General features: G+C 42.4%; 1 protein-coding gene across 7 annotated transcripts in view; it reads left to right on the forward strand.

The window, feature by feature from the left end:
- kank1a (KN motif and ankyrin repeat domains 1a) overlaps nucleotides 1-26,014 on the forward strand; it is a 255,645-nt gene that overhangs the window by 142,389 nt on the left and 87,242 nt on the right. The gene's annotated exons all lie outside the window — the stretch shown is intronic.

Genomic DNA, 26,014 nt, shown 5'->3' on the forward strand with positions numbered 1-26,014 from the left:
GTTTGGAATCACCTTGTTATTGCAAACCAGCCAACTGAATACCATGTCTCCCTAATGAGAGAAAAGCTCAATAGTCTTGTGAAGTTGACTGAGGGATTAATATTGGCCAGGAAATCAAACAAACCCATCCCTTTTCTTAAATTGAGTTATTGGCTGTTTGGCATCCAATGAAAGGTCAGGCAGGGTCTTTGATTAACATTTCCGTCTAGATTGTTGGGCTTGAGTCCTGGAGTGTGACCCCCACAACCGTGTGTTCGGGGATCCTCTGTTTGAAGATCACTCCGACAGATGATGGAATTTTGATGCAATAAAACCTGAAAATAAAAGCTAGTTTTATAGTGCACACATAAACAATATTAATTAGTGTAAAACTCCATCTGGTTCATGATTTCTGATCTATTCCTGTGATCTTTAATGCCAGACATCGTCTTTATTTATTTTTCTTTCCCAAGAATTTTTTTTTTAGATTAGATTCCCTAGAGTGTGGAAACAGGTCCTTCAGCCCAACAAGTCCACACTGCCCCTCCGAAGAGTAACCCACCCAGACCCATTTCGCACTGATGATACACCTAACACCATGGGCAATTTAGTACGGCCAATTCACCTGAGCTGCACATCTTTGTGACTGTGGGAGGAAACCGGAGCACCCGAAGGAAACCCACGCAGACACTGGGAGAATGTGCAAACTCCACACAGACAGTTGCCCAAGGCTGGAATTGAACTTGGGACCCTGGTGCTGTGAGGCAGCAGTGCTAACCACTGAGCCACCGTGCCACCCTGAAGAATATGTACCTAGGTACCTTTGTACCTAAGATGGCACTGTAAGAGGTGACTTGTAAACTTTTCACTGGCCTCATTTGAGTCCATGTGACAGTAAATCTAATCCTAATGACCTTTAGCACATGAACGCCCTTACTTGGTGTAGCCTACTTGAAGACCCACAGTTAACTCTTAACTGCCCTCTGGGCAATTAGGGATGGATGATAAATGCTGGTCTAGCCAGTCATGCCCATAAACCTATGAATTAATTGATTCTTTAAGAAGTCCCTGTTGATCTAGCTTTGGCTGAATTACACCGTAGCACGGCATTAGGCCTGTCCAACACACCAGCCAATCAACAACAAAATCATGCCTGTGAACTGGGATTCTGTGAATATGATGATATCCCGCTGCCCTATCCTTGTGCAGACTAAAGCCCTTCATCTCTTGGGGATGCTCTTCATCATGATTTGTATCACTACCACTGTGCTAAAAGGGCCAAACTTCAAACCGCTCTCGTACCGCCAAACTGGGAATCCATTAGATAAGGTAAATCAGCAGCAACAGAATCATGTTCAAGGGCAATTTCCTGACTCAGCGTACCCCTAATTCTGCTCCCATGCCTGGAAACCAGCCCTGGTTCAGTGAAGAGCACAAGAAGGTATGTCTGAAGCAGCACCAGCCATAGCGCAATCTGATGTATCAACCTGGTGAAGCTGTAACATGGCATTGTTAACATGCTTAGAAGCAGAAAAAACATGTAATAGACATGGTTATGGTCTGCGGGCCTCGTACATGAATATCAGTGGGCAATTGAACGGCTCAGGCTTGAAGGGCCTGTTCCTGAGCTGTAAGTTTTCTTCTTTGTTCTAATTAAACAACTGACAGGAAGCGGGGGCTATAAATCAAATATCCCATCCTCCCCAACGGGAGGTCTCCGTGGAAAAGAAATAAGGCTGAAATATAGACTTCCACCTTCAGCCTGAAGTCGGAAGAGAATAGTCCATCTTGGCCTCCTCCAGAGAGCCCCAGTTTTCTAGATGTTAGTCCTCAACCAATTCAAATCACTCCACGTGATATCAGCACATAGATGAAGAAGTGTATTAAAAATGTTATGGGCTCTGACAACATCTGAGCAGTAGTACTGACGCTATGTTCTAGATCTTGTTACGCTCTGAGCCAAGCTGTTCCAGTACAGCTACAACTTGGGCATATACCCAACAATATGGAAAAAAGCAGGACCCATTCTAACCCAGTTCCCCATTCTGAATTAGTTCCCCATTTGCCTACTTTCAATCGTTAGGATAGTGTTAGAAGTGATCATTGATCGGACTACGGAGAGACACCTACAATGGGATAACCTGCTTATTTACACACTATTTGATTTGTGTCCTGACCTTAGTCTGATCTTGGTCCGGACAGTAGAACTGAAATCCAGAGGTGAGGTGAGAGTGGCTGTTCTTGTCATCAAAGCAGCATTTGACTAAGTATGGAGCCAAGGAGCCCAAACAAAACTGGATTCGATGGTAATCTGGGTCAAACTCTCCTCTGGTTGGAGTCATACCTGGCAGATAGGAAAGCGTTTGTGGTTGTTGGGGGTCAGTCATCTCAGCTCCAGGACATCTCTGCAGGAGTTCCTCAGGGTAGCATCTTCTGCCCAATCATCTTCAGCTACTTCATGAATGACCCTCCCTCCATCATAAAGTCAGAAGTGGGGATGTTTGCTAATTGCTCAGCATTCGTGACTCCTCAGATGCTGAAGCAATCCATGTTCATATTTAGCAAGATCTGGACAATGCCGAAGCTTGGGGTGATAAGAAGCAAGTAACGTTGTCAGGTATATGTGTGCTGTCATTGGCAATCTGCAACCAGAGAGGATGTAAGCATTGCCCCTGTTGATGTTCAGTGGCATCATTGAATCCACTAACAACTTCCTGGGGATTACCATTGGCCAGAAACAAAACTGGATTAGCCGCATAGATGCTGTGCCTATAAGAACAGGTCAGAGATCTCTGAATTTTACAGCAGGTGATTTAGAAAGGTGTCATATGTCAGTGCAGCCTACTCTTGGGCAGTGCTATTCTCATGCTTTGTTGTTCTCTTGTAATTCTCCTCTTTTCCCACCAGTGCTCAAATGCAGAATGGAGAGCCTTACCTTGAGGAGCTCCAACTTCAACACTGCTCGAGACCATGTAGGAGAAACCAGCCTGCTTGATTGGCAACCCCCTAATTTACCACCTTGAAACTTCACTTCCTTTGACATCAATGCCCACTAGCAACAACGTGCACCATCTACAGGATGCACTGCAATAACTCGCCAAGGCTCCTGTAATAAGGAGATAGTGAGGATTGCATATGCTGTGGAAGTTAGAGTCAATAAAGTGTGGTGCTGGAAAACGCACATCAGGTCAGGCAGCATCTGAGGAGCAGGAGAAGTAAGCCTTTCATCTGGTTATGCCCGAAATGTCGACTGTCTTGCTCCTCAGGTGCTGACTGATCTGCTGTGCTGCTTCCAGCACCACACATTTTATTGACTCAGGCTCCTGCATAGCATTGCCTAATCCTGTAACCTTTATAACAGAGAGAGGGACAAGAGAAGCAGATGCCTGGGGACACCACCATCTACAAGTTCCCTTCCAAGCCCCACAGCATTCTGACTTGCAGCTACATTACCATTCCTTCAGTGTTGCAGAGTCAGAATCCTGGAATTCCTTTCCTAACTGCACTGCGGTGTCCTTACACCCCAAGGACAGTAGCAGATGGAAAAAGTATCTCATTATCATCTCACCACAAACTCCTCCACCTCCAGGGCAATTAGTGATGGATAATGAATGCTGGCCAAGCCAGCAACACTCTCATCACATGAACAGATGGTTAAAAAAGTTAATGGACCATCAAGCTGAGCATGTCGCTGCCTTGAGGGAGTTGGGGATTGGGTCTATGGCATTGAAATGGAAATAGTTGTAAAGTCAGTTTTTTGTTTAAACTCATTCAGAATGTTGTTCAAGGCTGTATTTGCACAAATCAAATTCATACTTGAGAGCCCAATGCTTCTAATGGGTTCCAACATCCCAGTGATTACAAATCTGAAACAAGATGGTCTAAATTTGGGATATTCCAGAAGATACAACAAATTATTCACATTTTTTTTCTTTTGAAACAATTTAAGCTATTTCTTCACTCTCCTCCCTTCCTGAAAAATCTAATCATCGTTTGGGGAATGTTTTCTCCTGCAGCTCATTATGTGATTATCGTGGAGGAGTTCATGAACAATTTTGATCTTTAGTAAGCTACAAGTGAAAGCATTGTGGTATAATTCGCTTTTACTTTTTAATAGCATAACTGTTGAAATTGGTGCTCATTAAGCAAGTGGAATGTCAACTACTTAAGGGTGGTTTGGACTGGGCCACACGGAGATGAATGCAACATTGCAGTTTGCTTGTAGTTGTACTAACATGGGATTTGTTGATGTACCGAACAGGATTAAACATCCTTGTGAAAATAATATTTAGTTGGAGCTCTGGATGTGAAACTTCTCATACTGCCATCAAGCTTTTAGTGTCGTGAATTCAATTTATTTTTAATAAGAGACATGTATTTTTGAGCGACATCCCTCCAGCAGTAACACATAGATGTTTGTCTTACCTAATGTTTGGACAAGAAATTTACTCTTTGTGCCCTTTCAGGCAGACCAGTGTAACATAGCTGAGGGCTAATTAAATCCATCAGTCTTTCCATGTTCACAGGAGCTGCTTCATTGTCCTTTTCCAGATCCGTTTACTTTTAGAACTTATCGCTAGTTGAATCATCGCTTTTACTCTCCACCCGCTTTTCAGTAAAACTTCAAACAAATGGGTGGCACATTTAACAGAAACGTTGATTCTACGTGGTACTGATTGAAATTGCTTTTATAAAGGTCTCATGTCTGTATTCCTGTTTTGTGTGGAGCTATTCGCTAGATAGTGACTGTGCTACATCTCTCACTTCAATCTTTAACATATTATAACATTCCAAGTTACTCCACAGAAATGTAAGTGAGTTAAAACTAAAATCGGATGCTAATCGGAAAGATGGGCTTTAAGATAAAGCGATCAAACACTTGGTTATAGAATTGACATTTAGAGAACGTCTGAGCAGAAAGTCAGTAAGGTTCTGGGAGGGAACACTTAAAAACTGTGGATTCTGGAAATCTGAAACTAAAACAGAAATTGCTGGAGGAACTCAGCAGATCTGGCAGCTTCCGTGGAAAGAGAAACAGAATTAACGTTTTGGGTCCAGTGACCTATCATCAGAGCGAGTAGTATTTGGATGTCAGTTGCATAAGTTGGAATTTGGATATGAACTAGAGGCAAATAAGAATTATCCAACACTGGATGTTAGATGACTAGTTTAATGGCTTGGTCATAGTGCACAGGACAAGAGAGCTGTTGGAGATATGGAGTTGGGAAGCATCAGCACACACATGGAATAAGTATAGAAACTCGCACCATAACTGGAGGGTTGTCACCAAGATATGGAAGAGGGAGAAGGGGGAAAGTGAGCACCCTTTATTGGGTGTCGGCATGGGAAGAGAGCCATTGGTGAATGTATTGTCATTCAGTCACAGGTGGGCAGGCAAGACTTCACAGGTAGGTATATCCCAGAGGGTATTGTTTGAATGGAGCTGACGGGAGGACAAGATTTACAATCTTTTATAGAAAAATGTGCCTCATGTTGCAGAAATAAATCCAGGCAGTCACCTGGTGGTGTAGAACGTCAGTATTGCTGAAAAGAGAGGCATTCATCTGGGCAAGTGCGAGGATATCCGATTTCTAATGACAATATAACTACAGGAGGAAAGGGTGCAGATTGATCAGCACCCTGACTCTGGCTGGGCCATTGTCCTGGAGATAGCAATAAAGCTCCACACCCCAGCTGCTGGCTGATCCCAACAAACAAATGTTCTTTCCGTTGGAAGCAAAGCATCACCATTGGATGGTAATCAGTGATTGAACAGCACTTGCTGAACAATCCCAGGTGTGCTGCATTAAAGTTTGAAAGAAATAATATACGTTCAAACATCAGGACCCTATTGTCTGAAAATTTAAAGGAATACGTTGCAATCTTATACCTTTATTGAATTACTCAGGAGTTTGGAAAGCCTTTGGGTACCAACCCCATTCTACAAGGCAATCACCAGGCCTTTGAAGCATCAATCAGAACTGACTCATCAAACAATTGGCAGGTTGTTCTCTTGGACCATAAATTGTTGTGATGATTTGAAATTTGGTATTTTTGTGTCATTCCTGAAATGTGTAGGATGAAAGCTTTGGGCAGTGTATCTTTCCTATTGGCAGCATTCACCTGTTCCTAACGTCGTTTTAGGGATGGAATCTGCCATCTTTACCTGGTCTGGCCAACATGTGACTCCAGACCCACAGCATTGTGGTTGACTCTTCACTGCCCTCTGGGCAATTAGGGATGGGCAATAAATGCTGGCCTGGCCAGTGATGCTCTCATATCATGTTTCAAGTCCATTGACTCTTCCTCAGAATGGAAGAACTGAAAAAGGGTCATTCGGCACAAAATATCAACTCTGATTTCTCTCCACAATGCTGTCAGACCTGCTGAGCTTTTCCAGCAATTTCTGCTTTTGTTTGATTTCTTTTATCGGTATTTCTTTTGTTTTTTGTTCTATAAAAGCTGACTTTTTTTTTACAACATTTCCTTGGGATGCAGAGCTATGGTATTCACATTGCTGGCTTATATTGACTTTCCCCCGACATTCAAAGGACATCCACAGCCTGGAGCTTCATTAACACAATCTTTTAGGAGCTATGAGTGTATTGGCTGGCACACTCCCATGGAATATATTGAAGATGATTGTATGGAAGAGTCTACAGCATCTGAATTCAATATCCAGTTTTATTTCAGTAAATCTAAACACTTGCCTTTGCTAGCCCAAAGAAATGGAATCAGTGCAGTGTCTGCTCTGTCAGTACAGAGTTTCTGACATCAGTGTGACCGGAATGGGAATCATTTCTAACTTATCGAATAAATCAGCTTGAAGGACGACAAAGATGTTCTAATTAATGATAAAGCTTATCATTGACATCAAAGAAACTTTGAGAAATCTTCCAACCTTGGTGACAAGAATGTTTTGATTCAAAGCATTATTATCCCAAGCCGTGATTATTCAGATGTAATCCTGGCAAGTCTGTATTCTAGCATTTTCAGACCTTATGAAATAGGCCCCTTGAGCCTGTACCGCTCTTCAATAGGATCATGGCTGATCAGGCATTCCTCGTGTCCACTTTCCTGCCTTTTCCCTGTAATGTCATTCCCTAACTGATCAAGAATCTATCTATCTCTGCCTGAAATATACGTAAGGACTCTGCCCCCACAGCTTTCTGTAGGAAGGAATTTCAAAGACTCTTAACCCTCTGAGAGCAGCGATTCCTCCTCACCTCAGTCTGATATTGGTGCCCCTTTATTCTGAGGCTCTGCCATGAGGCGAACTATCCTTTCAGTATTTACCGTTTGTTGCCAGTATCCTCCCTCATATGGGCTCCTATTCACCATTAAGCCTGTGATTATTGACTCCCAGCTGAGCCATGTGGCTCAGCATCTCTCTCTTTTTTAATTTCTTATTCTTGTTTTTAAATCATCCTGTGGCCTCTGTTATTGTTTTAAACCCCATAGCTCTATGCGATCTGGCTTCATAAACATCTGATTTCAACTTTTGCACCATTAGTATTCCTTCAGTGACCTTAGAACCACTCAATCCCATCACTTGTTAAACAATTTAAGAATGCACTGAAGGTTTGGGCACGTGTGTGGTTGAAGGTAGCCACTGCCTCTGTCAGGTGGGTGAGTGATTGATCACATAAAGACCCCAATGTTGGTCTGTTCTTAATTGTCTTGACTTTTCTAAGATTGTCTCTTGGCTGCTGTTTCTCAAATCTACGTTGCCATATTTCTTCAAACTTCATTTGTGCTTCATCTTTCCAATTCTGGGGCATCACCTGCATTCCTCATGCAAAAGTAAATCTGTGAATGCTGAAAATAATTAAAATCAGGACATACTGGTTATACTCAGCAGGTCAAGCAGCATCTACAGAGAGCAACACAGTTTGATACTTCAGATTGATCATTACACTTCATCAGAGCTCTGCACTTCTTGTCTTGCTTTACACAATACTTCACGCAAGTGCTTGTGCTCTAAGTCCATTTCTCAATATAAAAATGGTCACAAGGACAATTCTGGTACAGTATACCTTTCTGGCTGGGCCAGTGTTTATTGCCCATCTCTAATTGCCCAGACGGTGGTTAGGAGTCAACAGCATTGTTGATGACATGGAGTCACGTGTCGGCCAACCAGGTAAGGATGGCAGGTTCTTTTCCTAAAGAACATTTAGTGAACCAGATGGGTTTTTCCTGACTATCAACTCATGGTCATCATTAGACACGTAATTCCAGATTTTTATTGAATTCAAATTCCATCATCTGCAGTGACAGGGTTCTCAGGACAATACCCGAGTCTCTGGATAAACAGGTAAAAACAAGGACCACTCTTAATCTTGACTCTGATCTCCAGCATCTATTCCTGATGAAGGGCTTTTGCCTGAAACGTCGATTTTCCTTCTCCTCGGATGCTGCTTTTCCAGCACCATCCGATCTAGTCTTTGGATAAATAGTCTAACGATCATACCCCTAGGCCTCCATTTGTGTACAAAGTTCCAATTACCCTGCTATATGAAGGATGTTATTAAATTAGAGAGGATGCAGAAAAGGTTTACAAGGATGTTATCGGGACTAGAGGATTTGAGTTATAGGGAGAAGCTGGATAGGCTGAGACGACTTCACTGTCGTGATGAGATTTGAACTTGGGTCCCCAGAATATTGAGGCCATTACCTTTACACTCTAAACAGTTGTATTGTAAAGTCACCATAGTGTTACCAGACTCATAGGGCTTCTCTGTCAGGTTAAACTAGGCCCAGCTCCCTCTCTGAGGGTCACCAAGACACTGGCGAGGAGAGCGATGTTGAGAAGGACAGTCCTTCATGGTAACCTCAGCTGGTGCAGGAATTGAACCCTTGCTGTTGGCATTCCACTGCATCACAAACCAGCCACACAACTAACTTAGCTAACTAACCCACATGTTTACAGTGTATATTGGTTTTCAACTTACGTAGTCACTGGAGGAGCCCAGCATTACATGTTCACCAAAATATTTAGTTTCTTGAATTCTACTGAAATGTCCTGAACTGGAAATTGTACTTTCTGAAAGAATTCTTTAGTTTGAGTGAAGTAAAAAGTGCCATGGATACATCAACATGGACAGATGTGAGCAAGTAAGGCAACCAGGTTTATATTGTTGAGTGACACTAGACAGGGATGATATTAGGGAGGGGAGAATGTAATGTTGAAGATATGGTGGCCTTGATTTAGATCATTGAACAACTCTTTAAACAATTGAAGAATAGATACCAAAAATAAACTATATTTCCTTGGATGGAGGGATTATCCCAAAGCATCTTCCCATGATTAGTCTAAACACTGAATTTAACCAATGAAGAGTCAGAGTCCTATATCATGGGATCAGACCCTTCAACTCAACTCATCCTCTCCAACCAGGTTTCCATTTGCCTGTGTTTGACCCATAACCATCTAAATCCTTCCTCTCCATGTACCCATCCAGATGCCTTTTCAATGTTGTCATTGGATAGGCATATGGACATGAATGGAATAGTGTACATTAGATGGGCTTCAGATTGGTTTCACAGGGTGGTGCAACATAGAGGGCCTAAAGGCCTGTACTGTGCACCTGCCTCGACCACGTCCGCTTCCTCTGGCATCTCTTTCCATACACACGCTATCCTCTGTGTTAAAAAGTTTCCCCTTGGGCCCCTTTTCAAAAACCTTTGCCCCTCATCTTAAACCGATGCCCTCTAGTTTTGGATTCACCTAACCTGGGGAAAAGACCTTGTCTATCTATGCTATCATGCCTCTCATGACCTCTTTAGGGTCACCCCTCAGCCTCCAACACTCCGGGGAGAAGTGCCCAGCCTATCCAGTCTCTCCATTTCAACTAAAACCTTCCAGACTCAGTAACATCCTTATAAATGATTTCTGTGAACTATCCAGTGCCGAATCATGGCAACAAATGAAAGCTTTTGACTGTATTTTGTATTTTTGCTGTAAAATGCACATGACAATAAAATCATTCATTTTGTTCACCCATTTGTAACATCCTGTCTTTAGCAGCCCGACCAGATTTGTACGCTGTACTCCAAATGTGGCCTGACCAATGTCTTGTATCGCCGTAATGTAACAAACTGACTTCTATACTCAGTGCTCTGACTGATGAAGGTAAACATGCAAATGTTGTCTTCACCAACCTGTCTACCTGTTATGCCACCTTCAAGGAACTGTGTACCTGCACCTTTAGGTCTCTCTGTTTGACAGTCCCATTAACTGTGTAAGTCCTGCACTGGCTTGTCTCACCAAACTGCAACAGTTGCGTTTATCTGAATTAAACTCCATCTGCCAGTCTTTGGCTCCCTGGCCCAGTTGACCAACATCCTGTTGTACTCTCAGATAATCTTCTTCACTGTCCATTATGCCACCAATTTTGGTGTTATCCACAAACTTGCTAACTATGCCTCCTATATTTTCATTCAAATGTTTATATAAATGATGAACAACAGGGGTCCCACCACTGACCCTTGTGGAACAATGCTGGTCCCAGGCCTCCCGTCCAAAAAAACAACCCTCCACCATCCCCCTCTCTCCTACCGACAATTTTTGTATCCAATTGGCTAGCTGTCCCTGGATTCCACATGATCTAACTTGATGAACCAAACTGCTTTGTGAAGCTTTTGAGTGGATAATTTTTATATAAACTATAAAGTTCAGATTTGAAGCAATCCAATATAAAGGTTCATACTCAAGGGCCAACATCAAGGTGTTGTTACATCAGTTTTCCGGTACAGGTAGTTCTTGTATAAAGCATGGTTTGGCAGCGTGATTTGGCTGTAACATTGCTGAAGAATTAGGGAACAGCATTTTTCAAGAGCACTTACTCTGTTCGCAACAGCGTGATACCAGCAGCAAACATTTCACACACTTTGTTCTGTGCATGTGCCTGTGAGAGCATGTGAGCGGTGCAGTATATACATTGAACAGCTTCATCTCAAACATTAAACTAATGAACGTTCATTGCTCTCCCTCTGAGACGAGAATATTCTAGTATAATTCTTGTATAAGCCCTGTGTAGTTCCTGCAGGACTGCATTACTCTTACACATACTATGTGCCTTTCTAATTTGTTCTTGTACCTGCATATCACAAAATCTAAACTAACCTACAAGAATCAGTCAGAAGACAACCAACCACAGCCACCCACTTCTGCAATCACAACTGTACCTGATGATGATGATGATGGTGGTGATAACCCTTTGTCCCTGCATTAACAATATTTTTTCAATGTAATGTGTTAAATTTACTTTTATTTCATTAATAACTGATTTAAATTTTCATTCAGGGTGCACTATATTTTACGTTAGATTTTTGAGCGTTCATGAGTGATTTGTTTTTGCCGGTCTGCCCTAACCCCACTTTCCCATATGCCCCATTATTAAGCAATTTTCTATAACGTGACATCTCGCTGGAATGCAACAACGGCATTATAGGAGAGCTTCTTGTATCAACGCTTTCAGATCTCATTCTGCTGTGCAGTTTGTTTTTTGTGAAAACTGAAACATCAGTGCCTGACACTGTACAAGGTTTGAATTAATGGATGTGCAGCAAAATGTGGGCGTGCTTTCAATGAAGTGGCAACCAGACCTGATAGTCCCACGTCTTGTTATAACTAGGGAGAAATACCCATGTTCAACAGCACAATGTTTGCAATGATGAATTTTTTTAGACTGGGAAGACCAGTTTTGATTGTACAAAATGTATTTTCTGTAGATGTATTTTTTTTTAAAAAAAGCACACACAGGTGCCCAGGTGCTTACAGACAAATTGGCAGCATTGAGAAGTTTTGTGGCATTTTTGATCATTATGAAATGATTTGCTTTGGAAAACTTGAAGTTATTTTTAAAATAACTTTTCTCTGTTGACCTTTTGAGTCCCTTTCCTCCTTATCTTACGTGGGACTGACCTGTTTCTGCCTTTCATGTTAATCTAAACAAGATATAACCTGGTTCCTCTCCCCACCCCCCCCCCCCCCCCCCCCCCCCAACCGGAAAGCCGCGTGCCTCATTTACCTGCTGTCGTTACTTCTTGTATGACTCAACAGACGGGGAACGATATACCTACAATTCCCTTGCAGCATCTGTGCTTCTAAATAAACTTGCCTTCTTTCTTCTCATTCCTCCTATCCATGTCGAGATTTTTCTGACCATAACTTCCAAAGCTTTATTACAACTCTATGAACTGAGGTGTCTATTAAATTTGCAGATCTAAACCATTGTTAGAGCAATCATTCTAAAAAAGCACAGTATAGAGTAATCACTTATTTTCAAATTGCATTAAAAATCTCAGCGGCATCTAGCTGGATTTCTGGAAGAGGCTGACCTGTTCTCAGTGATAGTGTCACAGAAGGTGAGTTTAATTGTTTGCTGTTACTGAAGAAAGCAAGGGTTTTAAATGAGGATACACACGTAATAGCCGAGGTCATGTTGCCTTTGTTTTGTTATTTTGTTTTCTTCACATAATCATTATTCTGCATCTAAGTAATAAGATTGTCTTATCATCGTGTATGAGATTAGCATGTTTTTTAACCTTTCATGGGAATGATATGCTTAATGTTTGAAGGTAACTTCTAAAATCACACCATTAAGAAATTAGTTCTATAACACCTAAGCTTAGATTGTAGATATACCTTTTTTCTGTACTGTTGCGATTTGACAATAAAGCACTTTACCACTGTATTTGTTTAGCTCAAAGAATCCACCTGGTTTACCTCTTACAAACTGTACACAATCAAGTGCGTACTGAACTGTCACTAAGACTTTAAGACCTAGGAGCAGAATTGGGCCATTAGGCCCATTGGGTCCACTCTGCCATTCGATCATGGCTGCTGTGTTTCTCTATCCCATTCTCCTGCTTTCTCCCTGTAACCCTTGCTTCTCTTACCAATCAAGAACCTATCTATCTGCATCAAAATCTTTATATCCTGTGCCGCAAACAATGGTGACTGGGGCAAAACAGCAAGAACATTACAACCAGGTGAGGACTGATGCAAGTGTGTTGAGTCTTGCCTTCAAATTAAAGACCCAAACATAGGCTGACCTTTGACTCAAATGCAGCCCAAAGCCAGTGTTGCATTATTAGAAATGCTGTCTTTTTGGAGCAGATATTAAGTTGATCCCCTTTTCTGTCATTTCTGACGTAATTGACCTAAGACCACATTTGAAGACCAGCAGGCGAATTCTCCTGTTGTTGAGGCCAATAGTTATCCCTCAACCGCCCATCATTAAGGCGTTTTGGCAATTATCAATCTTCTTGCAAATTTTGTGACCTTTGTACACAAGTTGATGAGTCGTTACATACTTACTGGCTATTGTCCAATGGTAGATTGAGTTTGTGAAAGGGACTGTTAAATGTGTTTTTTTTTCTTTCCAAAGTAATAAGAATCTGACTTGTATTGCAAAGTAATTGAGACTAAAAGCAGGAGTAGGCATTCACTTAAATTGTGAACCAATACGGAACATAAGTTAAAATTCAGTATATTTTTGGAGTAAGACTATGAGATCAGGCTGCTCAGCATGGAATGTGAAACAGCTAACAGTTTAAAAATGTTTGAGTTACTGAAGAGTCTGAAGTTGTACAGGCGGGAAAGCACATTCCTGTATTTCTAGACTCTGTACTTTGAATGCTGTTGATCATAGGGTGTGCCCTGTTAAATGAAAAAAAAAATTGAGGTTTTTGGGGTGTGTTTACTTTTGTGCTAGAAGCTTGGAATTGAGCCCAGGAACCTCCCATCCTGTCAATAGTAATGTTTCCACCCAATAATTGTAAAAGGTCAGTTGAATCAATTTGATGGGACAGCCAGCCTCCAAGTAACATGTGCAATTATAAGCTGTAATCCAGGTAGATGTGGGAGTGGATGGGTTTGTTGTTTCTACAAACCCATCGACTCCCACAGCTACCTGGATGACATCTCCTCCCACCCTACCTCCTGCAAAAATGCTATCCCATATTCCCAATTCCTTCATTGCATCTGCTCCCAGGAGGACCAGTTCCACCACAGAACACACCAGATGGCGGCCTCCTTTTTAAAGACCACAATTTCCCCTCCCACATGGTTGAAGATGCCCTCCAGCGCATCTCATCTATGTCCTGCACCTCCGTCCCCAAACCCCATCCCTCCAACCGCAACAAGGACAGAACCCCCCCCAGTCCTCCCCTTCCACCCTACCAACCTTCGCATAAATTGCATCATCTGCCGAATTTTCCGCCACCTACAAACTGACTCCACCATTACAGATATATTTACCTCCCCACCCCTATCCACTTTCCGCAAAGACCATTCTCTCCACAACTACCTGGTCAGGTCCACACCCCCTAACAACCCACCGTCCTGTCCTGGCACCTTCCCCTGCCGCCATAAGAATTGCAAAACCTGCGCCCACACTTTTCCCCCCCCCCCCCCCCCCTCAACTCTGTCCAAGGCCCCAAAGGAGCCTTCCACATCCATCAAAGTTTCACTTGCACTTCCACATGTCATTTATTGTATCCGTTGCTCCCGATGCGGTCTCCTCTATGTTGGGGAGACAAGATGCCTTCTCGCAGAGCGGTTTAGGGAACATCTCCAGGACACCCGCACCAATCAACCCCACTGCCCCATGGCCGAACACTTCAACTCCCCCTCTCATTCAGCCGAAGGCATGCTGGTCCTGGGCCGCCTCCATCGCCGCTCCCTCACCACCCGATGCCTGGAGGAAGAACGCTTTATCTTCCACCTTGGGACCCTTCAATCCCAGGGCATCAATGTGGATTTCACCAGTTTCCTCATTTCCCCTCCCCCCACCTTACCCCACTTCCACCCTTCTAGCTCAGCACCTTCCTCATGATCTGTCCCAGCTGTCAATCTTCCTTCCCACCTATCCGCTCCACCTTCCTCTCCGACCTATCACCTTCAACCCCACCTCCATTCACCTATTGCACTGTCAGCTCCCTTCTCCCCAGGCCCATCTCACTCCCATTTATCTCTCCATTCCCGAGGCTCCCAGCCTCATTCCTGATGAAGGGCTTTTGCCTGAAATGTTGATTTTCCTGCTCCTCGGATGCTACTTGACCTGCTGTGCTTCTCCAGCACCACACTAAATTTGACTCTAATCTCCAGCATCTGCAGTACCAACTTCTGTAATGTTTGAGATGGCAGTTCAAATATTTTTTTCGTCCCCATAAAACATTCTTGCAGTTCAAAATATATTTTTCTGGCTCCCAATTGTGTGTCAGTGAGGAGTTTCTTTACTGTTGGCAAAGTCTATCATTTGGAAAGATTGGCAAGCCTTTCTAACTCGCCACTTATATTCTTAGAAGGTACAATTACTTCCCGCCCACCCCACCCCCCACCCCCCAAATAAAATTGTCCGCCTTTCCCTGTCAATGGTCTGACTCAATTAAATTTCTAAGCTTTTATAAGCTGCCTTCGAGCAGACCAACCATCCTATTTAGTTAATGCTGTATGCTGATAGTATTAATATACAGGTTTCAGGGCGAGTATTTCTGCAAGGGTTGGGGTGTACTTTAAATAAACAATTCACAAACTGTTATGAAAACAGCTGAGAGTTACCTCACGTGCTTCCAGTCTTGTTAATTTCAGGCAAAACAACACTACAGTTATTAAAAGAGAATTTGCATTCATGTAGCACCTTTCACAATCTTAACCTCCTGAAGCAGTTCATGTCCAATGAAGTGCTATGTAGGTGTAGGGCTGGAAATTATGGGAATTGGAGGTTAGTAGACAGACCTACATAGGTTGTTCTGCTATCATGTGGTAGTTGTGTTGTTCTTCAACCTTGTGCTGTTGGAGATCGCTAACAAAAACATCACTCTACCCATTCAGTGGGACGTTCACATTCACCCATTCAGTGGGACGTTCACATTCACCCATTCAGTGGGACGTTCACATTATCCAAAAAACATCCACAATTCGTCAATCGTGTCATAGCCAATTCACGCTGATGAAACACCTGTTATAGCAGAGTGACGTGTATCCCGCCGTCCAGTCGTCCATCCAAATGTTTGTCTGTCCATTTATCTAATCATCTGTCTATTCCCCTGTGCTGCCACCAAGGTGGAAAGGGTATCGGCCAGACAGCTGGTTAATTGACCTCCTGGTTGGACTAGTGTGACTCCCTGGGGAGATGTCCCCTCCTCAGGAGGTGCTGGTCAGTTTGATGGCTCAGCATCTCCAAGAGACCCAGCAATGTTGGAGCTCTGGGTGGGTACTGCCAGAACAACTGGAGGCTGATCAGTGAGTGCAACCACAACCTGATATGGTCCGCATAACGTGTGGTGCATGTTCAATTGAGCCTGAATAATTAATTTGCATATGGTGCACCAACTACCAACATGTGGGGTGGGGGAGTTTGAGGGTAGGTCAGCCACCTTCCTGCACGTTTCATAAACCTTCCCTGTTCAAAACACGCAGGCAGGACGGACCACCCAGTATCTAGCTGATTAGTCCCTGCTGTCATTTAGACCAATAATGTAAGTGCAAATGAGTTGGACAGCTGGCAGATTTCATGGTCTCTATGCAGTGCATGTACACAAGTAACAGATCAGGTCCTCTCCCTTACAAGTTCCATATTGGTGCTGTTCACTGTCATCTTCCCAGCTAGATCACCGTAAAGGGCTGGAGATTCCTCAGTGGAAAGTCCAGACAAGAGAGTAGACCAAGGGGGAAAGAAAGCTGTGTGTTTTTTGAATACCAGTTTAGTCTCTTTACCAATTTGTAAATTGTATTTTGGTTAAATTTGTGAGAACAGACCTCTTCTAAAATGTAGTTATCATTTGAAAATTATTATTTCTCGTTACTCTGCACCAGACACTGGTCCAACCAACTTCAGAAAGTCTAGAACGTGACTGTACTTTTGACTCGAGGAGGGGGTGTGAGTGAGAGTGAGTTGGATGGTGTCACTCTGTAGGTCAGAGTCATTGTTCCACATTTGTCGCCCATTCTCCAGAGTGATGACTGGGGTCTCCTCTAGTCTGTGCTGTAAGTGAACTCCAAACCGTTACTGAAGTAGTTCCAGGATTTTGACCCATTGCCAGTGTAGGAATCGGGATTATGGTTCAAGTTCAGCGTGGTTTGGTGGGGAACGTACAAGTGGAAAGTCAGGAGGCATGGGATAGAGGGAAATTTGGCCAATTGGATAGAAAACTGGCTAACCGGTCGAAGTCAGAGTGGTGGTAGATGGTAAATATTCAGCCTGGAGCCCAGTTACAAGTGGAGTTCCGCAGGGATCAGTTCTGGGTCCTCTGCTGTTTGTAATTTTTATTAATGACTTGGATGAGGGAGTCGAAGGGTGTGTCAGTAAATTTGCAGATGATACGAAGATTGGTGGAGTTGTGGATAGTGAGGAGGGCTGTTGTCGGCTGCAAAGGGACTTAGATTTGATGCAGATCTGGGCTGAGGAGTGGCAGATGGAGTTCAACCCTGCCAAGTGTGAGGTTGTCCATTTTGGAAAGACAAATAAGAATGCGGAATACAGGGTTAACGGTAGGGTTCTTAGTGAGGTGGAGGAACAGAGGGATCTTGGGGTCTATGTTCATAGCTCTTTGAAAATTGCCACTCGGGTGGGTAGAGCTTGTAAGAAGGCCTATGGTGTATTAGCGTTCATTAGCAGAGGGATTGAATTCAAGAGTCGTGAAGTGATGTTGCAACTGCACAGGACTTTGGTTAGGCCACATTTGGAGTACTGTGTGCAGTTCTGGTCGCCTCACTTTAGGAAAGATGTGGAAGCTTTGGAGAGGGTGCAGAGGAGATTTACCAGGATGTTGCCTGGAATGGAGAATAGGTCGTACGAGGATAGGTTGAGAGTGCTAGGCCTTTTCTCGTTGGAATGGCGAAGGATGAGGGGTGACTTGATAGAGGTTTATAAGATGATCAGAGGAATAGATAGAGTAGACAGTCAGAAACTTTTTCCCCGGGTACAACAGAGTGTTACAAGGGGACATAAATTTAAGGTGAAGGGTGGAAGGTATAGGGGGGATGTCAGGGGTAGGTTCTTTACCCAGAGAGTGGTGGGGGCATGGAATGCGCTGCCTGTGGGAGTGGTAGAGTCAGCATCTTTGGTGACCTTTAAGCGGCAATTGGATAGGTACATGGATGGGTGCTTAAGCTAGGACAAATGTTCGGCACAACATCGTGGGCTGTTCTGTGCTGTATTGTTCTATGTTCTAAGTGGGGTGTTCCTATGTATCTGCTGATCTTTCTTCTTAGTTGGTGGAAGGTTGGGTTTGATGGTTGTGTCAGAGGAGTCTCAATGAGATACAGCAGACTTCATATCGATGGTGCACTGTGGCAACAGTATGTACAGGATCGAGGGGGAGTGAATGTGGTACCAGTCAGGCTGCTTTGTCTTGGAGGATGTTAAGCTTGAGTGTTCTTGAAGCTGCATTCACCCAGGCAGGTGGAGGGAGAATCCAAATAGGGAGCGGAAGGAAGACTGTGTGTAATTCCCAGTCTATGATCCACTTTGACAACCAGAATACACACATGGCTGGTCCAATTGAGTTTCTGGTGGACGGTCGTTGGAATTTGGCCAGCCCATCATGATTGTCTTGTTAGAATGAAGAATGAACTTTCGTTGATACCACACCTTTTCCTTTGTTTAAAGATTCCTGAGTCAATGTATTTCATTGTGCAGTTTGTAGGCAGGCCCTGGAAATAGCAGGTAAATGAGCGAGCAGATTATCTAATTTTAACCACTGTCCTGAATTCCTGATTCCGTCAGTCTCCTTGGGAACAGTCTATTTGCAACCTTGGGTGACCCAGTGGATCCTGGATAAGCTTCTATTCTTCTGTTAATGAAGATCACATAGTTGTGTCACTGTAATATCACTGGACATCATCCCTTTCTCTGCTCATCTGCCAAACACCATGCCTTTGTTATGCCTAGACCACTCCAATACATGGTGTTGACCTTCTACATTCTTCATAGGCCTGAAGACACCAGAACTATAGGTGTCCACAGCTTACCTCACATCACATCCTCAATTCACTCACAGGATGAGGGCATCACTTATCATACCAGCATTTATTGCCTGTCCCTAATATCCAGAGATCAGTTAAGAGTCAAACACATTGCTGTAGGTCTCGAGTGGTGTGTAATCTAGATCAGGTAAGGATGGCAGTTTCCTTCCCTAAAGGATATTAGTGAACCAAATGGGTTTTTCGAAACATTGGCGATGGATTCATGGTCTTCATTAGACTGTTAGTTCCAGTATTTTTTTAAATTGAATTTAGATTCCACCACCTGCCATGGTGGGATTTGAACATGGGTCCCGAGAACATTATCTAACTCTCTCTGTTAACAATCTTGCAATAATACCACAAGGCCATCACCTTCCCTTTCTTACTATCTCCCACTCCTTTATGCTTGCTGATTTCCATTGCATTCCCCTCCCCTTCCCACCCAGCTAACTGTTCATTTGAAAATTCTCCTCCATGTTTTCCAACTCCCTGCCTCTGTAAAGTCCTCCAGTTCCACAGTTCTTGGAGATGTCTGTGGCCCCTGGTTCTGACATATTGTGCATTCTCATGTATAATATTTCCACAAATGGGAGATGTGCTTTCAGCCCCCAACCCCAGAATTTCCCTCTGACAGCTCTGTGTCTTCCTAACTTGATTTTCCTTTTTAAGACGCTCCTTTTGAAAACCTCTCTCTTTGACCAAGCTTTTACTAGTCCCACCTAATCTCTCTCTCATTTTGTTTCCTAATACTCCTGTGAAGTATCCCAGGAAGTTTCAGTATGTTAAATTTGTTAGTGATATTGGTAATTGTTGACAACAAAGAAAACAAATGTGTGTGGTTGCTTTATTTAAGCTGATGTAGGTATGTAACGTTCTGATAACATTGCCATAAACAGGCAATACATTTTCAAAGTTTGCCATAATGCATGTTCTGTCCTTTATCTGTCAAGTATCTATTTATTGTCCCCAGTTTTAGGAATTAGCTCAGTATAAGTTAATTTCTGCTGCACACAAAACTTGCACCTCTGTTCTCATTCCCCTCACCCCCATTTGAACCATGAAGCATATTCAATGTCACATGCCTTTCCAGAAGCTGGAATCTGATCAAGGTTATCTGTTTGTTCATATTGACATATTACATTCAATTGTTTGATTGAAACCTGATATGGTTACTGCTGACAAGTCAAAAGCTGAATTAGTTTTGACATATTGCAAAAATAAGATTTAATTTTCTGACCTTTGGACTGCTAACAAAGCAATCTCAATACTTCATTTGCATTACTTTTGCCACAGATTTGAGATAGGCTACAGGTTTGCCTTCTGAAATTGGTGGTTGGAAATGGGTTGTGTGTGCCTGACCACCAACTGAGCTGTAAGGTTGAAAGAAGCTTGTCATGGAGATCTTTGTCTTTGAATTACCAACACAGTTTTGTGCACTTAGTGTTTGCATTGTGGTGTTTAAAGTAAGAAAAACTCCATTTGAAGTCATAGAGTTGTAAACTCCATTTGAAGTCATAGAGTTGTACAGCAAGAAACAGACCCTTCGGCGCAACTTGTCCATGCTGACCAGATATCCCAATCTGACCCAGTCCCATTTGCCAGCATTTGGTCCATATCCCTCTAAACCCTCCCTATTCGTATACCCATCCAGATATATTTTTTAAATGCTGTAATTGCACCAGCCTCTACCACTTCCTCTGGTAGCTCATTCCATACGCACTGCATGGAAAAAGTCACCCCTCTGGTGCTTTGTAAATCGTTCCCCTCTCACCTTAAACCTATGCCCTCTCGGTTTGGACTCCTCCAAACCAGGGAAAAGACCTTGTCTATTTATCCTATCCATGTCCCGCATGATTTAATAAACCTCTATAAGGTTACCCCTCAGCCTTTGATGCTCCAGGGAAAACAGCCCCAGCCGATGCAGCCTCTCCCTATAGCTCAAACTTAAGAAATTTGTTCTTGTTTAAATGACGTGGCATCTGTTAGCAGGTGTTTCATAGTGACCCATTACATGCACCAAATCCATCTCCATTTTAACTAATTGGAAGAGGTATTTGCTTGAAAACCCAATTGAGATAAGTGTCAGAATATTATCTCAAAGGCAGCCAGCACTCTATAAGGGACTGTATGGCTTTCCCTTATACTTTGTGAATTCCTGTTCTGTATATGGAAGATGGGTACATTGTAAATTTATGTTTCAAAGGAAATTAGATCCAAGGTGTACTCACTCTGTTTATTTTGAAATTGATTGAATTGACCTCCTCCGCACTATACTGAATCGTTAATCAGTTTGTTTTTGGAACAAAGGTCAGTTCAGAATATGCTGATGGAAAAGTCCAAGTGGATTTCTACAAAAGGATCAAAACAGAAATAGAACATAGGAACAGGAGTAGACCGTTTAGCCCCTCCAAGCCTGTTCCACCAATCGGAGATTGTGGCTGGTCTATGGCCTAACTCCATATATCTGCCTTTAGACCATATCCCTTTAATACCATTACTGAAGAAAAGAATCCATCTCCGATTTCAAATTATCAATTGATCCAGCATCCGCTGCCGTGTGTGGGAGAGAAGTCCAAAGCTCTCCCACCCTTTCTGTCGAAAGGTGCTTTCTAACATCTCTCCTGAAGGGTCTGTCCCTCATTCTCAGACCATGCCCCTTGCTCTAGAATCCCCAACTAGTGCATGTAGTTTATCTTTATCTACTTGTCTTTTCCCTTTAATATCTCAAACATCAATCAAATCACCACCTAACCTTCTAAATTCTAGAGAAAACAATTTTAATTTGTATAATTTCTCTTCATGACTTAAGCCCTGAAGTCTAGTAAATCTGAAAACAGATGATGGAAATCACAGCGGCTGCGGCAGCATCTGTGGAGAGTGAGCAAGCTAACGTTGAGTCTAGATGATTCTTCCTCTCAATTTAAAACGTTAGCTTGATCTCTCCCAACAGATGCTGCCTGACCTGTTGTGATTTCCAGCATCTTCTGTTTTCAGTACAGTTTCCAGCATCTGCAGTAATTTACTCTTGTTCTTGTAAATCTACTTCGTACTCCTCCAAGATCAATGTATCCTCCCTAAGGTGTGGTGCCGAGATGTGGTGTCAGTACTCTAAGAGGCATCTTACCAGGGTTTTGTATAACTACAGTATAAGATCTATGTCCTTATACTCCAGGCTACAGTGAGGACTGCAGATGCTGGACATCAGAGTCAAGATTAGAGTGGTCCTGATGAAGTGCTCCTGCCTGAATTGTCAATTTTCCTGCACCTCGGGTGCTGTCTGACCTGCTGTGCTTTTCCAGCACCACTCTAATCTGTCCTTCTACTCCAGCCAGCTTCTTGATTATTTTCTGCACCTTTTCATGAGTGTAGTACTTACTGCAACATAGATCTAAGTGTCGTTAGGCAATTGCTTTCGCTCTCTCTCTTTCCTCCCCACCACCTCCCTCCTTCCCTGCTTATGATAAGATGGAAGAAAACACAATGTTTTGCACAGAAACACTGCTGGGCTGAAAGCACACAAAACCATGACCCTTACTGCATCACAGTTTCTTGTTCAGTCATGCCATCATGGGGAAGTGCAAACTGGACACCAATGCCTGCCCAAAGAAGTCTGTATTCCTTGGCTGCTCTACCTTTGTTTGGATTAGAGTGAGAGATGATATCGTCTAATAAGCAAAACAAAATTTTGTGTGTACTCTGCTGAAGCTTGATGTAGGTTAATTTATGAAACACAAGGAGGCTGCATGGGTTATGACTTTATGATTCTTTATGACTGTGTTAGACGACGAGAACTAGAGCATTGAGAGGAAGTTTGCAACTTTGTAGGAAGATGTCTCAGGATAAATACGCAAACTGCCGAAAGCCTCGCTAGGCGGTTATTGGAAGACCAAGTTGTAAAATACAAAATCACCAGCTTTGAGGATTGATCAAAATCTTTGCCCTGAAACACTCAAGAGAAAATCAGCAACTGAAATAAAGCAAAAGAATTGGGGATGCTGGAAATCTGAAACAAAAACAGAAATTGCTGGAGATACTCAGCAGGTCTGGTAACATCTGTGGGGAGAAAACAGGTTAAGTTTTGAGTTCCGTGACCCTTCAAGTGTCTAGTCACCAGATTTGAATCATTAACTTTGTTTCCTCCACGCTGATACTGAGATCTACTGAGTTTATCCAGCAATTTCTGTCTTAGTGTCAGAGAATGTTGGGACAGTGCAGCCCCTAAAGATAAAGTCGCTACACTCTGAGATGCACACAACACTGAAATCAGCGATGTAAGTCTTGTCCTGGTTTGCCTTACCAAAACACAGCATCATATATTTATCTAGATTAAACTCCACCTGCCACTTCTTGGCCCACTGGCCCTTCTGATCAAGATCTCACACTCTGAGATCACCTTCACAGTCAGCTATATCAACAAGTTTTGTGTTATCCACAAACTTATTGACCCTTACCTCCTATATTCTCATTGTTGATATTCATGATGAAAATCAGTGTACCTAGGATCAATCCTTGAGGTACACAACTGGTTGCAGGCCTCCAGACCAATTTAACAAATCTCTACCACCAGCTCCGCCCTCTTATTAAGGGCTGCTCTCTTATTTCGACAGAGACGGTTTAACCGGAGGGTAACCGTGTCTCAGGTGAGCCAAGAAGTTGAGCAGGAGAGTCAATCATGGTAACCTCAGCCGGTGTGAGAATTGAACCCACGCTGTCAGTGTCACTTTGCATTGCAATCCAGCTATCCAACCAGCTAAGCTAACTGGCCATCTGCATGATGTCCCAGATTTATGAGGGGAATCAACTTGTAAAGATTTCACTGTCTCCTAGTAGATGAAAGGCACATTGCATTTCAACAGTTTGTAATCACACGTTGACAAAAGGAAAGATCAATATCGGTCTGTATTGGGAATATCATGAAATCTTACATATCAGACCAAGTTGGCAAGGAAACTGTATTGGCAAAGGCACCTGGCCATAAAAATAAAATATCCAGCATTGTGCTGTCATGCATGTCTGAAAGGTCAAAACTTAAATCAGCTTAAAGAGAAGCTACCATACAGACATTGGTTTGAAAAGTCAAATTTGTGCGGGAAACTTGCTAGTCCAAAAATTATGGGCTTGATTTTTAAGTGGGTAATATTTTTGAGTATTGATATGCTCAGTTTGGGCTCAAAAGGACCACTACAATGACATAACGTCAAAGCAAAACATGAAATTGTTCATATTAATTCTTCAAAATTTACTTTGTAATAAAAATCTTGCAAACTTTGTACATTTCATTCAACACAATGCAAATGCCCATTAGAAATTACCTGCAATAGTTTGCATTCAAAGTCACAATGCTCACTATCCGAATGCCTGTGCAATTAGTTCCAATAAGTTGGTTGCATAACATCACCATGTGGACCTGTCTGGTTATCTTCATAATTGACAATATTGCTGGTGACTTCAACATCACAACTCCATAATAAGGGACATGAAGACAGACCGTTGAGCAGGCAGGTAATAGAAGGATACGGACCACGTGCAGGCGGATGGGACTAGTTTAGAATAACATCATGGACAGTACAGACATGATGGGCTGAAGGGTCGATTCCTGTGCTGTACTGTTCTGCAGTTTTTCCATAAATGATTGTCTTTGACAGTCCACCTTTTAGAAATGAGTCTCTTCTAGTCACTATTGGACAGGGAAGTTGGTAGCTTTTATTGTTCTAATTGAAATGTGACAAAAGCTGTGTGGTAATAAGGATCAAAAATCTTTGTGGTCAAGCAAAGGGTTGAAAAGATTGTGCCATTGATCGATGATTAAATAGTGCCTTTGGTGAATCTAATGCATCACTTAGCACTGGCCTTGAGCTGAGTAATATCATTTTCCTTTGTACCTCCGAGTTTATAGATCAGATTGATCTGTGGGTGATGTGACCAGTTTCTTTATTCACGTTATCTCATTATGTCACATTTCTTTTTCTTTCAGCTTGAACTGGCTTTGTACATGGGTTTTTTTCCTCCAAAGTACATAATGTTACACCTGGTTAACAGGTTCTCACTAGAATTGGGTGAAATGAAAATCCTAGATGTGCCTTTAAATTTATGAACCACGATAATTATATCAAAGTAATTAGCAATCACAATGCAGTTTGATCCCTGAGAAACTTGGGTAATTGTTTACTTGAAGTATATGGAAAAATAAATGTTCTCAGACCATAAATTGTAGGGCTAACGTTTACATGAGAACTTCTACACCAGTATATATGGTATTTGTTAGAAGCATGTCTATGAATAAGTTCTGTTTGTGTAGCCTGTAGAACGTGAGTCAACAGGATAGCCTATGACTACTTAAGTAGTTTAAATGTTTGCTATTGTGAAGTATTAGCATCAGTTTATTTGTACAAGACATAAGCAAACAAAATAAAAACTTCTTTTAGAGAATCCTAGAGTCACACAGCATGGAAACAGGCCCTACACTCCAACCAGTCCGTACCGAACATAATCCCAAACTAAACCAGTCCTACCTGCCTGCTCCAGGCCCATGTCCCTCCAAACCTTTCCTATTCATGTACTTATCCAAATATCTTGTAAACATTGGAATTGTATCCACTTCCAGCACCTCCTGAGGAAGTTTATTCCACATGTGAACCACCCTCTGTAAGAAAACAAAATCCTTTACCTAAGATGATAAAATAAATTATAAGATACTTTCTGAAATTTCACATCCCCATTTGATCAGTCATTTTCTTTTCATGGTTTCTGTATGTGTCTTTCTATAAGTCAGGAAAACCAGTGATGAATTTAACACCATTTGATATGTCTCTCAATGGATTAAAAACTTGGTTAATCCAGTTTTTGCATACTGTCATGTCATCAAATTAAATATAAAAGCACACCTTCTGAACATCATAGGATGGGTTTTCCAACATTTTTAAGAAAATGAGTTTTTCTTTTCATTACAATCTTTTTTCCCTTCTTTTCCATTTCCTTCTGTGTATGGTTTCCAAATCCAGGCACTGGTGACCATCTGAAACATCCCCAAATGGTCACTCTTGTAATACTAGAAAAATC

The sequence above is a fragment of the Chiloscyllium plagiosum genome, unplaced genomic scaffold, assembly GCF_037043375.1.
Source record: "Chiloscyllium plagiosum isolate Xiang-an unplaced genomic scaffold, Cpla_swu_hap1 HiC_scaffold_2, whole genome shotgun sequence".
NCBI classification, from domain to species: Eukaryota; Metazoa; Chordata; class Chondrichthyes; order Orectolobiformes; family Hemiscylliidae; genus Chiloscyllium; species Chiloscyllium plagiosum.